Source organism: Oryx dammah, unplaced genomic scaffold (assembly GCF_014754425.2).
Source record: "Oryx dammah isolate SB20612 unplaced genomic scaffold, SCBI_Odam_1.1 HiC_scaffold_17, whole genome shotgun sequence".
Taxonomy (NCBI): Eukaryota; Metazoa; Chordata; class Mammalia; order Artiodactyla; family Bovidae; genus Oryx; species Oryx dammah.
Window position 1 is genome coordinate 21,140,393 of NW_024070201.1, and position 16,310 is coordinate 21,156,702.

The window sequence follows — 16,310 nt, forward strand, 5'->3', positions numbered from 1 at the left end:
TACTAGGTGTAGGGGATACAGTGATGACCTAAATAACAGTCCCTGCTGTTGTGGATTTTACAGTTTAGTAAGCTGTTAACTTTAGCTGTAGATCTCTGGGAAGTCACTAAACCTCTCTGGACTCACAGTTTCTTTATTTCTTAATAAAAAATATTTGATTTATTGGTTTATATGATCCATTCTAACTCTTAAAAATTATAACTATTTTATTGGTTCTAGCTTTCATCTATTTTATTGTTACTTTATGGAATAAGAACACCATAAACAGTCTAAATATTTTGTTTTTTAACCTAAGTCCAAAATTGTTTTTGAAACAGCTTTATTGAGGACTTCACATACAATAAATTGTGTGTACTTAATGTGAACAGTTTAATAAGTTTTCAGACACACGTGTGAAAGAAACCATCACCGCCATCAAGATAACCATCACTTCCCAAAGTTTCTTCATAACCCTTTGTAATCTCTCTTGCCCCACTTCACCACTAGGCAAGCACTGATGTGTTTTCTGTCACTGTAGATTATTTCTTCTGCAGTTTAAAGGTACTCATGTAGTCTGTACCTTTTCCTCATCTGGCTGCTTTCTCTCAGTATAATTATTTTAATATCCTTCCATTTAGTTGGAAATATCAGCGTATCATTTCATTTTATTGTAGGTTGTATATAATTTTGTAAATATACCCCGGGTTGCTTATCCACTTGTGTGTGGGTGGACATTTCAGTTGGCTTCAGTTTTTGGCTACTACACATGAATTGCTGTGAACATTCATGTGTAAGTCTTTAACTTAGAGACTACCTTCAAATAATATTCACCACTTAACATATAGTATATATTACTATGCTCAGTCACTCAGTCCTGTCCAACTCTTTGTGACCTCATGGATGGACTGTGGCCTGTCAGGCTCCTGTGTTGATGAGATTTTCCAGGCAAGAATACTGGAGTGGGTTGCCGTTTCCTCCTCCAGGAGATCTTCCTGATCCAGGGGTTGAACCCACATCCCTTGCATCTCCTACATTGGCAGATGGGTTCTTTACCACTAGCAAGAACCTTAAAATAATATACTGCTTCTTTTTTAATGAGTAATTAATTTGGCTGTGTCGGGTCTTTGTTGTGGCACCTGAGATCGTCATTGGGTCATGTGGGCACGTGGGCTCAGTAGTTGTGCACACAAACTTAGTTGTCCCATGGCAGGTGGAATCTCAGTTGGACCAGAGATCGAAGCCATACCCCCTGCATTGCAAGGCAAGTTCTTAATCACTGGATCACCAGAGAAGTCCTTGATGATATACTTCTGTGTAATGCCTCCTTGCCTTTATTGTCTTATCATACATTTTATTTTTACCTGTTTTATGAAACACAAAATGCAGTGTCGTAGTTTTTGTTTAAAAAGTTAATTATGTTTTAAAGAGGTTTCATTATTTTTAAAACTCTTGCATTTAGTAGTGGAGTTACTGTTGACACATCCCTATATGTGGATGCATGTTTTCTCGTCTTTATTCTTTTATTTGGATACATACTTTTATCTGGCATCATTTTTCTTCTGCCTGAAGGACTTCATTTAGCATTTCTTACAGAGCAGGTCTGTTGATGATGAAATCTTTCAGCTTTTGTGTATCTAAAATAATCCTTATTTTGTCTATTTTTAAATGACACTTGTACTGGATATATAATTCTAGGTTGACTCTTTTCCTTCAGTGCTTTAAAGATGTTGCTCCACTGTCTTCTCTTTTGCATTATTTCTGACAAGAAATCTGCTGTCATCTTTTTCCTTTATATCTCATGTATAAAGTGCCCTTTTTTCCCTGGCTGCTCCTAAGATTTTCTGTTTATCACTGTTTTTAATATTTTGATTATGATGTGACTTTGTATGGTTTTCTTCATGATTCTTAGGTTTGCTGTTTGTTGCTTCTTAAATTTGTGAATGTTAAGTTTTCATGAAATTCAGAAAAATTTCAGCCATTATTCTTCTGGCCTTTTCTTCAGACTCCAATTACACATATATTAGGCTCTTTGAAGTCCTCCCACTGCTCACTGATTCTAATTTAGAAAATTCCTTTTTCTCTCTGCATTTCATTTTGGATAGCTATTATTATTTCTGTGTCTTCAAGTTATTTAAATTCTTTAGCTATTAGTTTCAACTAGAAGCTTCTTAACTGATGTTTTAGTAGAACTCTGTGGGCTTGAAGCCAAAAAAGTCTAGTTTACAATGCTGGCTACCCCATGTTAATTGTCTTTCAAGAAATCTTTATTGAAAACTGACTGTATACCGCAGACTTTTCTGTGTGGGAAGAATTCCCCAATAAGAAAAACAGACAAAATTCCTTATCTCAGGAACCTTTGGTTTTATTGTGGGGAGAGAGACAATATGCAAAATAAGTAAATTGTATATAGTATACTAGGTGGTAGTACATGCTATAAAAATAAGAAAGAAAGGAAGGGGGCATGTGGAGTGGGAGAGTTGTTTGTGGTATGACATAGAGTGGTCAGGAAAGGCCTTGCTGACATTTGAGCCAAGACCTGAAAGCAGAGTCATGTAGATGTAGGGAAATGAGAGTGCTCCCAGTAGAAGAAAGAGTAAATGCAAAGGTACTGAGGCAGCAGTGTGCTTGGTGTGTTCAAGGAGTAGCAGGGAGGCCAATGCAACTGGAAAGAAGCAAGCAAGAGGGAAGAGCCAGCAAGGAGGAATAGTAGAAAGGTCAGACAAGATCAGGAAGGTAGAGGAGAGGCAGCAGTGGGGCAGATTTGGGGGCTTTGCAGACCACGTAAGGAATGTGATTCTTACCTTCAACAAAATTAGAGAACCATTAGAGAGGTATTTGAGCAAAGAAGTGATTGCATCTAATCTATATATATATGCACACACACACACATATATATTTTTTATGCTGCATCCCAGAGCTTATGGGCCAACAAAGATCTGTATAGTCAAAGCTATGGTTTTTCCAGTAGTCATGTATGGATGTGAGAGTTGGACTATACAGGAAGCTGAGTGCCAAAGAATTGATGCTTTTGAACTGTTATGTTAGAGAAAACTCTTGAGAGTTCCTTGGACTGCAAGGAGATCCAACCAGTCCATTCTAAAGGAGATCAGCCCTGGGTGTTCTTTGGAAGGAATGATGCTAAAGCTGAAACTCCAGTACTATGGCTGCCTGATGCAAAGAGCTGACTCATTTGAAAAGACCTGATGCTGGGAAAGATTGAAGGCAGAAGCGGAAGGGGACGACAGAGGATGAAATGGTTGGGTGGCATCACCAGCTCAATGGACATGAGTTTGAGCAAGCTTTGGAAGATGGTGAAGGACAGGGAAGTCTGGCGTGCTGCAGTCCATGGGGTCTCAAAGAGTCAGACATGACTGAGCAACTCAACAACAACAACCAGAGCTCGTGGGTATCAAACCCATGCCCCCTCGTTGGAAGCACGTAGTCTTAGCCACTGGACCACCATGGAAGTCCCTAAGTTAATATCTTTAAAGCATCACTGGCTGCAATGAATAGATAGTAGTGAGCAGTGGATAATAGTGAGCAAGGATGGAAATGGGAGCCCAGGTAGGAGAGATAATGATGACTCAGACCAGGGTAGCGGAAGTGTGCGTGGTGCTAAGTATGCTAATGGTATGTTTTGGATGAGTAGAATCAGTAGGATTTCTTGACAGATGAAAACCACCCAAATAGTGAATATTAGGAGAGAGACCAATATCTCATCCCTGAGGCAGTCAAACATTAAAAACTTGGAAGAACCAGCAAAGAAGAAGAGAAGAAAACCAAGAGAATGCAGTGTCCTGGAAACCAACATATGAAGAAAGTGTTTTCAGAAGGACAGGGTAAGCATCTGTATCAGATGCTGCTGGTAGTCAAGAAGGATGAGGAGCGACGTTTAACCATTGTATCTGGCCCTTGGTAAGAGCAGTTTTGGTGGAGTGAATTGGCCAAAGCTATGTTGAAGAGCAAATGAGAGAAGAAAACCAGAGAGAGCCAAATACACAGCTCTTAAAAGGATTTCATCTTCACAAAGAGAGGGAAAAAAAGGGGGGTAAGGTAGTTGAGAAGGGCAGTGGGGTCAGGGGAAGGCTTTTGAAGTCTTTATTCATTGGAATATTTTTTCAAGCTTCAGGCTGCAGTTTTATCAATAAACTAGAGAGAAATGGCTATTATGTGTTAGATGTCATTTTTATGAAAATGGAAAATTCTTAATTACTCCTTCTTGCTAAGACCTTTGATGATTAAAGTTGGGCCACATTGTTTTATATAAATTGAAGCATAATTTTGAGATTTTTAATATAGAAAGTTTATTTTGAATGTAAAATGGCCAGAGTAAATATGGAAGATAAGACACAGTAAGCTGTAGATTGAAGTAGTTGCAAGCAAAGCCAGTTTCTGATGTGGTAACCACAAGGACAGTAAAATAAAAGTGAGAAGATGAAGTCCACAGAATATTAATCAAGTAGTGAAAATATATATATAACATTCCAAGTAGATTCTGAGCTGAAAATCTTTTCAGTCTGTTTTAGATGACACAAATGTAATGTTCATCTATGTATTAAGAACTATATGTTAAAATCTATTGTTCATGTTTATAATATTGAGGTTACTCTTTACAAATACCTTTAGTGCCTCCTCTGTGCTGGAGGGCATTGTGGGTTTTTTTTTTCCTTTTCTTTGGCTGTTGATGGGTCTTCATTGGGGCCTATAGGCTTTCCCTAGTTGTGGGACACGGGGAGTTGTCCTGCGGCATGTGGGATCTTAGTTGCATGACCAGAAATCGAACCCACATCCTTTGCATTGGAAGGTAAATTCTAACCACTGTACCACCAGGGAAGTCCCTGTGTCCTCCCCGACACCTTTTTTTTCCCCCCATTCCCTTAGTTTAGGTTACCAGCAAGTCATACTTTGTGTTCTTGGAAAATAACTTGAAAATTAAATCCTGTTTTCCACAGTCATCACCTTTATCTAGACTTTCATCACCTCATCTCAGTTATGAAGACTTCATATTTTACCACCCTCTATTTCTTTTCCAGTCAGGTACATTTCTGATATATTTCCTATTTAATCTTCCCCAACTATTATTTTTATTATATTACCACTGTGTTCATTAACCTTTACTTACCCTCCTATTACTTATTGGATAAAATTCAGACTTCAGTCTGCAAATAGGGTGCTCCACTAAGTAAATGAATGTGCCCAGTTATTCCTTACATTGGTCCACAGATGATCCTTAGTTATGGATAACCAGTTGCCTCAGTTAATAATTAGTCTTCCTTCCTTCTTCCCTCCCTCCCTTCTTCAGTCTCTTTCTTTCCATCTTTCTTGGTCTGTATCTTTCTATCTTACAAGTTTTTATTTTTACAAAAGTTAAACATTTATTTTTTAAAAGTTAAACTTCTTACTTGGGTAAGAAGTTAAATAATTCTGCCAGATTTGTTACCAAAAAATGCCAGTTTCCCATCCTCTTCCCCACCCCTATTTCCCTTTCACAGGGGCTGCCACTTGTACTTCTTTCAGCTGATTAATTCAGATTTGCTTCCATTTTCCTAAGTAATATGATTATATTGCAGCTTCTGGCTTTTTCCGTTTAAGGCACAGTTTTTTGAATACTTCTTGAATTCTTTACCTACTCCTATAAGTAAGTAGCATATGTTAGAGAGGTGTGTAGGGTCAGTTGTGAAAAACCTTGAGTGTTTTGATAAAGACTTAGGATGATTTGTTAGAGTGGGCATCTGTGAGCCAAAAGGTGATGATGAGCCAAAAGGTAATTATCTGTGTGAGGACTTGGTTAGGAAGATAAATCCAACAAAGGTATGTAGTGTGAAGTAAAGGAGGAAAGAAGCGATTTAGGAGATTATTTTATTGTCTAGAGATAGGAGGCTGAATGCCTAGACTAAGATGTTAATTGTCAGATTCTTATATGCAGAATTTATATGCAGAGTACATCATGCGAAATGCCGGGCTGGATGAAGCACAAGCTGGAATCAAGACTGCTAGGAGAAATATCAATAATCTCAGATATGCAGATGACACCACCCTTATGCAGAAAATGAAGAAAAACTAAAGAGCCTCTTTGAAAGAGGAGAGTGAAAAAGTTGGCTTAAAGCTCAACATTCATAAAACTAAGATCATGGCATCTAGTCCCATCCCTTCATGGCAAGTGGATGGGGAAACGGTAGAAACAGTGGCAGACTTTATTTTGGGGGGCTCCAAAATCACTGCAGACTGCAGCCATGAAATTAAAAGATGCTTGCTCCTTGGAAGAAAAGTTATGACCAACCTAGATTGCATATTAAAAAGCAGAGATATTACTCTGCCAACGAAGGTCTGTCTAGTCAAAGCTACGGTTTTTCCAGTAGTCATGTGTGGTTGTGAGAGTTATACTATAAAGAAAGCTGAGTGCTGAAGAATTGATGCTTTTGAACTGTGGTGTTGGAGAAGACTCTTGAGAGTCCCTTGGACCGCAAGGAGATCCAACCAGTCAATCCTAAAGAAAATCAGTTCTGAATATTTATTGGAAGGACTGATGCTGAAGCTGAACCTCCAATACTTTGGCCACCTGATGCAAAGAACTGACTCATTGGAAAAGACTCTGATGCTGGGAAAGATTGAAGGCAGGAGGAGAAGGGGACGACAGAGGATGAGGTGGTTGGATGGCATCACCGACTCAATGGACTTGAGTGTAATGGACAGGGAAGCCTGGCATGCTGCAGTTCATGCGGTCGCAAAGAGTTGGACACAACTGAGCGACTGAACTGAACTGTCGGATTCTTGAGAAAAGATTTTAGGCAAGAGATATTTCCTAAATAACAGCGTTTATTGAGTACTCCTTTTCGTTGGGAGCTATTTAAAGTACTTTATATGATTTATTTATTTAAGCCTCACAAAAACTTCTTATAATAAGATAGGCACTGAAAGATTCAGTAATTTTTCCAAAGTCACACAGCAGATATGTGGGAAAGTCTGAATTTGAACCATGCAGTTCCCGAGTCTATACATTAATAATTATAATCTGTCAGTTCACAAGAGAGGAAAATAGAGTTAGGATTTAAAGCAGATATAATTGAAGAATATTTGTGATGTGGATGACAGCAACAGAGAGACCTGGTTCCCAACTAGAAAATTACAAATTAGATTTTAAATGTGCTGTCAGAGTTAACATCAGGACATCTAGTTTGATGTGAGCTGTTGGCAGTTGAAGATACAGAAGCAAATGACATTCAAAAGAGAGCTTAAATTCAACAGAAAAAAAGACAAAAAACCCAATTTAACAATGTGCAAAAGACTAGAACCAAGCACTTCACAAAAGAAGATATATTAATGGTCAATAAGCACATGAAAAATTTCTCAACATAATTAGTCACCAGAGAAATGCAAATTAAAAGTCACAGTGAGATAACATTACATATCAACTAGAATATTTTACATTTTAAAGATTATAGTAAATGTTAGTGAGAATCAGTTCAATTCAGTTCAGTCCCTCAGTCATGTCCGACTCTTTGCAATCCTATTGACTGCAGCACGCCAGGCCTCCCTCTCCATCACCAACTCCCGGAGTCCACCCAAACTCATGTCCTTTGAGTCGGTGATGCCATCCAACCATCTCATCCTCTGTTGTCCCCTTCTCCTCCTGCCTGCAATCTTTCCCAGCATCAGGGTCTCTTCCAATGAATCAGCTCTTGGCATCAGGTGGCCAAAGTATTGGAGTTTCAGCTTCCAATGAACACTCAGGACTGATCTCTTTTAGGATGGACTGGTTGGACCTCCTTGCAGTCCACGGGACTCTTAAGAGTCTTCTCCAACACCACAGTTCAAAAGCATCAATTTTTGGCGCTCAGCTTTCTGTATAGTTCAATTCTCACATCCATACATGACCACTGGAAAAACCATAGCCTTGATTAGACAGACCTTTGTTGGCAAGTTAATGTCTCTGCTTTTTAATATGCTATCTAGGTTGGTCATACTTTTCTTAAGGAGCAAACATCTTTTAATTTCATGGCTGTAGTCACCATCTGCAGTGATTTTGGAGCTCCAAAAAATAAAATCAGCTACTAGTGAGAAATGAAGGAGCTAATATTCTCATATATTGGCAATGAGAGTCTAATGTGATGTATAGCAAATCAGAATAACTATTTTTCAGTTTTTTAGAAATTAAACATATATCTACCCTGTTACTGAACCATTCCATTCCTAGGTATTTACTCTAGAAAAATGAAAACAAATGTTCATAAAATGACTTGTACAAGAATATTCATAGCAACCTTTTTCACAAAGAGGAGCAACCCAAATGTCCATCTAGAAGAAAATGTATCCAAAACAAATTATGTATAGGAATACAGTGGGTGATGACACAGCAATAAAAAGGAATGAACTACTTATACATGCAACAACATAAACAAATCCTACGTTATGCTGAGCAAAAGAAGCTAGACAGAAAAGAGTTTATACTGTTATGGTCCTCCTTATGTGAAGTTCTAGAACAGGCAACACTAGTCAGTGTTAATGAGGTTGAAAAGTGGTTGTCTCTTTTCATTGTTTCTGGGGAGAGGGGAAAATCGACTAGAAAGGGGTAAGAAGCAACTGTCTCGAGTAGTGGAAATGTTGATTTTTGTTTTGAGTAGTGGTTATACAGAGTATACCATGATCAGAATTCATCTAAATCACTTTCTAAGAATTTACACTTTGTTGTAATGCAAATTATACCTCACTAAATCATTTTCTCTCAAAAAAAGGGGGGGTTTAGTAACATAGGTATATATTTGAGAATTATCTATAGAAGTATGAGTGAAGCTTTAATTAATAATGAGACCTCAGAGAGAAAGCGGCTAAAAATTGAGTTTTGATTATGAAGGCAGGTTGGCAAAAAGGACTTGGTGAAGTAGAAGAGTGTCTTGCAAAGTGAGGATAGTTTCTGTCCTTATTAGACAAGAGAGAAGTTTAGAATGAAGAGGAATATGTTTGGTCATTAAGAGATCATCAGTTGGAAAAAGAAATGGCAAGCTAATCCAGTATTCTTACCTGGAAAATCCCGTGGACACCTTGGGGGCTAGAGTCCAGGGGATCGCAAGAGAGTCGGACATGACTTAGCAACTAAACAACAACAACAGCAAAGTTGGAAAAAACTAATCTATGTGTGTGTACTGTTTATTTTTTACTTGGCGTAAGTTTGAAAGGATGAAGTTGAAAGCCAATTTTGTAAAGTGTTTTTGGTCAAAAACGGGAAAAGAGAGATCATCAGTGCTTTGAAGAGAGTACTTTTCAATAAATTGGGAAATAAAGCCAAATTTCAAAAGGCTGTGGGCTTATGGATGGTGAGAAAAGGGACAAAGGTATTATGAAACTTATTTTGAGGCTTTTTTAAGGTAGAAAGGAGAGAAGGAAAAAACTAAGGGATAAATTGGGGTCTGTAGAATTCAGTATGTGTCACGGTTTGTGGTGGTGGTCTTAGTGTTTGAAGAAGCTAGGAAAGAAAAGAATATAGATAGGAAAGAAGAAACAGTTGGTGAAACAAGGTCCAAGGTTAGACAAGAAACAGCGGGATCAGGAGCACAGAGGGAATGGTCGGCTTAGAGGAGAGGAATTCCTCCTCCTCTGAGAAGGTGTGCAGGGGTGCACGCTCAGTGAGAATTAAAGCTCGGGCCAAGGACATGGCTACAAAGGCACTTTGGGGGACATAGAAGGAAGATGAGTTTGTTTGTATAGAATAGACTTAATTCTGTAGTGTAGCAAGTGAGACATCAGGGAAAGAATGATCCATTAGACACTGGTGTGGGGAAGGGTTCAGAGCAGCTGGTGGTGTTCATATGACAGCCAGGGGATCAATGAAAGCATTGATCATTAGCTCTGTGGGAGGGCATTCATGGTAGACTCCCAATGAGCAGTGCTTTCCAACCCAGGAGGGGAAGCAGTGGACACCGTGAATGAGCCAGGCTGGATGCTGGGAGGGGACAAGGACAGAGGCCCGCACTTGTTCCAGTGGTGGCTACCCGTGAGATCCGAGTTCAGGAGCGAGATGAGTGAAGCAACAAAGGAGTCTCAGGAGCCGAGAAACAGAGCAGTGGAGCAGCTGAAGGTTAAGACGAGGGTGAAGTACTTTTGGAAAAAAACCATGCATATATGAAAAATTAAAACTAACCTTGAGTCTGTGCGTAGCTTGCTACACCTCGCCGCTTGCAGGTTCCTGTGTGCTTCTGGTGCTGACTGCCCTGACTGTGCCCTGCTCATTCAGGAAAGGCCTCGGGTCTTCATCTCTCCTCACCCACTCCTTTGCATAGAGAGAGGTTTCCTGCGCCATCTGGTTTTCTTGCTTCCTCTGACTAGGTTTAGGCCAAAAGAGTGATTTTGGTGGCATGCTGAGTGCATGATTCATGCATTATGAGGCTACAGTCTTTATGCCCTTAATTTTTGTTTGGTTAATTAGATTGCACCTTATTCTGCAGATGATTGAAATAGCTTTAAATGAAAATAATACAAAAACAATCATTCTAAAATAGAAACAAGAATAAAGAACTGAATCAGAAAATACATATAAGAGTAGAAAACAGCTGTGGAAAGTGAAGGAAGAGAACACAGAAGCAGTAAGGGCCTAAGAGCTTCAGGTTAGGCTCTGAGCTTTCTGGCTGTCAAATGAAAATAAGATGTAGCCATCTACAGAATTTTATCTAAGAAAAAGATGCCTATTCTTTAAAGAAAGAAAAACATTTTCTCGGTAGTAAATTCTAGAATAAAATTTTCCTTTGAGCTTTCTAATAGCAGGTACTAAGTAAGCCATCTCTTTTTTTAAAACCAAAATCCAATTAGAACTGGTAAAACTTTTCACAGGCTTCCATTGTTTTTGGAATAAAGTCCAGGAACTTGAACAAGGCCAGTAAAGATGATTTGTCTGAGCCTTGAAAACAGTTACAACAAAGACTATCATTCCTTGAACATTTGCCATGTGTTGGACATTCTGCTGTTCATTCACTGTGTCACTTCGTCCTCTCAATAAACCTTATAAGATAGGGACCACTAATATTTATTTCCATTTTACGATAGAGGAAACTGAGAAACAGGTTACACAGTTTGCCCAAGTCACACAGCACACAAGCAAATAACCAATATAACCAAGGCTTGAGCTGGAGCCTGACTTCAGAGCCTGGGCTGTGAATGACCCCACTGTGCTAACTGGTTATGTGCCTTCTGAAAGTTTTTTGAATTTAACAAGCTTCTTCTGTCACAGTGTCATTGCACATTACTGTTTCTTCTGCCTGAAGGATTCTGAGCCCTCCCCCTCATCCCCTTAAGCATGTCAATTAATTGAATCTTGAAGGATATAATTGATTTAATCATAATTAATTAAATGATCATTAAAACTAGAAACAGGCAAAGCGTGTAACAGTTTGTCCACAATAGTGTATGGAACTGTTCTCCTTGATAGAGCTTCTGTGTTGTTCTGGTCCCATCTTCCCTCCTTGCCTTTAATGGAAGTAGGAAGAATTTGAACCCTTGTCTTCAGTACTTTGGAAACTGGCTGGTGGACTTCTTACCAACTTTAATGACCAAATCTAATGACCACAAAACCCATAACTAGGCTAATCTTCATTTTGATTCTCAGAACGTGTGAATTTCTGACTCCAGATCTGTGTTCTCGTTGATCTGGAGCCCAGGAACATTCTTTTCACTCTATATATTCAAGTCTTGTCTTTTTTAAAGGCCTAGTTGAAATTCCATACTGATTTCCTCTTTTGAAAGCATTTCATTCTCTTTCCTGTATAACTCACTTTAAAATTTGCCTACATACTGCCTTTCATTATTATTCAAGAGTTCTTGTGTATCTTTTTATCTCTGCTAGATTGTGAGCTCCTGTTGAGGACTTAGCACAATACCCAGCATTCTATAAACACCTGTCGGATGAATGTTGTAATAGTCTACTTTGACCTTATACACCTTATTTACTCAGTGCAGCCAACAGGAGAACACTGCCAGGTGAAGTAGTCTGAAGGTACTTCTTTGTTCAGGTTTTGAAAGAAGTTTGCTGTTGGACTACTCTTTAAGAGATAAACATGAATGAGGAAATGCTAACTGAATCAAGGGAGAAAATTGGCTTCCTCTAGTGTACTGAGCAGTTTTTGAGTACTTACTGGTAGTTGCCACCCCACAGTTACATTCTTTCTTCCAACTCCCACGTCCCTAAAATAACCCATTTGGGAGTAAAATGATAAGAGCTAAAAAATTTAATCTGAGTAATTTTTATATAGCAGTTAGTGCACACCTCTGAAGGATATTATTTTCTTAATCTAGCAGGGTGAAGTATGTAATGGCAAATGAATTTGCTGAAAAGAGCTTAGAGTTATTTATAAATATAAGGTTTTGACTCTGAAATTTTCCTTTGGAATTATGTGTGTGATTAATACAAGTTATTCAAGATTCCTACATTCTTCAGAACTATTTCTCATGTTTGTCCATTTATTCACCCACAGAAAAAGGTGCAAAATCTTAGGGTGGTCACCTTGTCGGACACTTTGGGCACTGTTCAAACAATTAGACCAGCAGTCAGCAGATTACGGCCTGGTAATTAAATTAGTCCTCCAGTACTCTTGCCTGGAAAATCCCATGGACGGAGGAGCCTGGTAGGCTGCAGTCCATGGGGTCGCTAAGAGTCGGATACGACTGAGCGACTTGACTTTCACTTTTCACTTTCATGCATTGGAGAAGGAAATGGCAACCCACTCCAGTGTTCTTGCCTGGAGAATCCCAGGGACGGGGGAGCCTGGTGGGCTGCGGTCTATGGGATCGCACAGAGTCGGACACAACTGAAGTGACTTAGCAGCAGCAGCAATTAAATTATTCAGGGCGTTTGTTTTCAGATTTCTGCTCCTTGATATTCTGTATCTTTCTAGGCCAAGCATATGCCTGAGCTTTATTGATTCATTTCCTGTCTTTCCCTTTCAGTGGAAATGTATTAGGATGCTGGCTCTGGTGACTGAAAGGGGGCTTTGTTTTAGCCAAAATACCTTTAGACACGTGATCACTCAGATACCCTAAGTGACAATTTTTGCAGCCTTTGGTTATCTTAACAGCATAAAGGTAATGTTTTAAAAATTGTTCATTTGCCTTTTATTATAGGTTTAAATAAATTGTGAAGGTTTTCCTTACTTTATAATGCCAGAATTTAAGTTTTTATCCTTTGGGTTTTAAAATTATTAACTAGGGTCCCAGGTGCAGTAGTGCTTAAATGTGTCCTTAACCTCTCCAGTGTCTTCCATCAGGGCTTTACTTTTGACCTTCATCATTTCTTACTTTAATAACTTGAGCAGCCTAAAGTCTCTTCGCCTCCAAATCTGTCCCTCTTCTAATCCATCTTCCATGTTGCTGTCAGAATGATCTTTCTGAAATGCAGATCTGATCCTTGTCAGTTAGTTTTCTGCTTAAAATAGTTCTGTTCTTCCCCATTGCCTTCAGTGTGTAAAATCAAGAGTTCATATAGAATTGATATAATGATTTAGCCTGCTGTCTGCCTTTGCAGTCGCAGCTCATCATGTGTTTTATGAGCTTAATTAACTGGACATAATCTATTATGCAGATGTATAGGCAAATGTTGCTTTCATGTACCCGAGGATAATATACAGTTCAGAAGGGGTATGCAGATGTTAAGTTCAGACAGATAAAGTTAGCCTGTCCTTGGATATAAAACTTAGGATATTTTCTTTTGGATTTTTATTTGATTCATGTAACATCGTTACCTTATCTAATTGGATTACTTGTACATTTTTCTAGTTAACTTTTAGGAACTACTAACTGCATGAAAGAGTCAGCATGATTCATAATTCAAAAAGTTGCTGTTTGTCTCCCATCACCTTTTTAAAATTTGGTCAGACATTAAAAGAAAAATCCCAAGTGAGGTCTGTGTGCTAATCCTAGGTCTAACTTGTAATATAAACATTGTGCAGCAAGCCATGTAACATTTCAGAACCTCGGCGTCATCCAGAAATGAGGGGATTGTGCGTGTTTACCAAGTGCTGTATGCTCAATACTATAACTTGTCCAGGGAATTGAAAAAGAAAAAAGAAATAAGTGACTTGACCACTGCAGTAGAGTGAACAGTCATTTTTCTGGGTGTAAAAAGCTGATGTCTGTAAATCTTAAGAAACAGTTTTCAGAGCATTTAATGAATGAAATGGATTTGTCAGAGATGATTAAGTAAATTGCTTTTAAGCTTCGTATATTTGGAAATACAAGTGTAACAGGCCTTAACTGAATAGACAAGTTTCTGAAAAGCAGTCCAGTTTTCCTGTTAACTTCTATATTAATTTCAGCTATCTCCTGCTGATTATTGGCAGCTTGCCTTTAGTTATGGCTCAAAGCTGACCTTCTGTGTCGTGAGCAGTGAGCTTCACTCATGCCTGGCAGCTGTGGCCGCAGCTCAGCTACAGTGCAGGGAGAGAGAAGCATCGGCTATCCCGATCTTGGCCGGAACCATACCCAGCCCATTCCTGTTAATGTGAGGCTTTTGGCAGTCTGTGTTTTCTGTTTCTTTAAGCATGAATTTCTTTTAAGTGGGAATCGTTGTTTTCAGGAATTTCAGTAAGATTGAATTAATTCAGAGAAAGCTGTTTGTAAAAGGGGAGAACCAGAGAGAGATTTGGTGGCTTCCCTCATAGCTCAGATGGTAAAGAATCTGCCTGCAGTGCAGAAGACCCGGGTTCAATTCCTGGGTCAGGATGATCCCCTGGGGTAGGAAATGGCAGCCCACTCCAGTATCCTTGCCTGGAAAATCCCATGGTCAGAGGTGGGCTGCAGTCCATGGGATCACAGAGTCGGGCACGACTGAGTGACTAACACTTAACACTAGAAGTAGATTTATTTGCTGATTAGGTGGAAAGAGAGAGAGATTTCCTACTTAGGATAAATGGGGATACCATAGTCCAAAGAGAATGATATTCCCTTCCCCTTTTGGAGAACATCTTTCTGCTTTCAGAAAGAGGTCGCTGAAAGAGACCACTGAGACCTTGTATTTCTGAAAATGCCTACATTTTATCCTCTTATATGAATAGGTAGCCTGACTGCTGTTGCTCCATTGTCCACTTCTGAAAATTTATTTTTTTATTTCTGTTCAGAGCAATATATTATTTAGAGAGAGCTGTTGTATATCAGATGTAGTTCTAAGTGCTCAGAACACATCAGTGAACATATAGTCCTTGCCCTCTTGAACCTTATGTTTTACTGAGAGTGTTTCAGGTTGGGAGGACTGAAAGAAAATGTACTATGTCAGTGTTTCAGAGAAGGTAAGGAGCATAGGGTTAGGGTTAGATTTGTTCTTTTATAAAAGGTGGTCCAGGAAACCCTCTCTGATACGTATTTGAGCAGAAACCTGAAGAAAGAGTGTATAGTAAATTGTTTGAAACCATACATGCCTGGCTCAGCTGGTAAAGAACCCACCTACAATGTGGGAGAACTGGGCTCGATCCCTGGGTTGGGAAGATCCCCTGGAGAAGGAATCAGCTCCTCATTCCAGGATTCTGGCGTGGAGAATTCCATGGACTGTGTATAGTCCATGGGGCCGAATGAGCTGGACACAGCTGAGTGACTTTCACTTTACTTGCCTTGAGATTTTGCATGTCTGCCATAATTTTTAATAGTTTATCTTGAAATAGAATTAAATACTTTCCCTTCAGAGTAATGAGGGCATGGTTCCATTATCTTGTAGTTTCCAGGATTGCTTTTGAAAAACTTTGAGTGATCCAATTCCTGATACTTTGTTGAGAATTTTTGTTTTCTGTCTGTGAGTTTGTAAGACTTCTCTTGACCCCTAGTCTTCTGAAATTTCACATTGATGCGCCCTAGTGTAAGTCTGTTTTACTTCATGTGTTAGTTGCTCAGTCATGCCTGAGTCTTTGCGACCTCATAGACTGTAGCCCACCAGGCTCCTCTGTCCATGGAATTCTCCAGGCAAGAGTACTGGAGTGGGTTGCCATTCCCTTCTCCAGGGGACTTACCGACTCAGGAATCAAACCTGAGTCTCCTGCATTGCAGGCAGATTCTTTACTGCCTGAGCCACAAGGGAAGCCCACTTAGTATTGGGCTATTGGTGGGCCGTTTTAACCTGGAAACTCATATGCTTTGGGTTCTAGGAAATTGCTCTGAGTTACTTAGTTGATAATTTTATTCCCTGATTTTCTCTCTCACAATTGCCTGTTACTCAGATATTAATCCTTCTGAACTGGCCCTTGGCTTTTTTTTTTATTCTCCTAATACCAGTGTTTTTGTCTTTTTTGCTCTGCATTCTGGGAGATTTTACACGTTTTCTTCCAACTCTTCTTTTGCTGTCATATTTTTAATGTCTTTATGTTTAT

General features: G+C 39.2%; 1 protein-coding gene across 3 annotated transcripts in view; it reads left to right on the forward strand.

Moving 5' to 3' along the window:
• SIK2 (salt inducible kinase 2) overlaps positions 1-16,310 on the forward strand; it is a 127,380-nt gene that overhangs the window by 16,977 nt on the left and 94,093 nt on the right. The window lies entirely within an intron of this gene.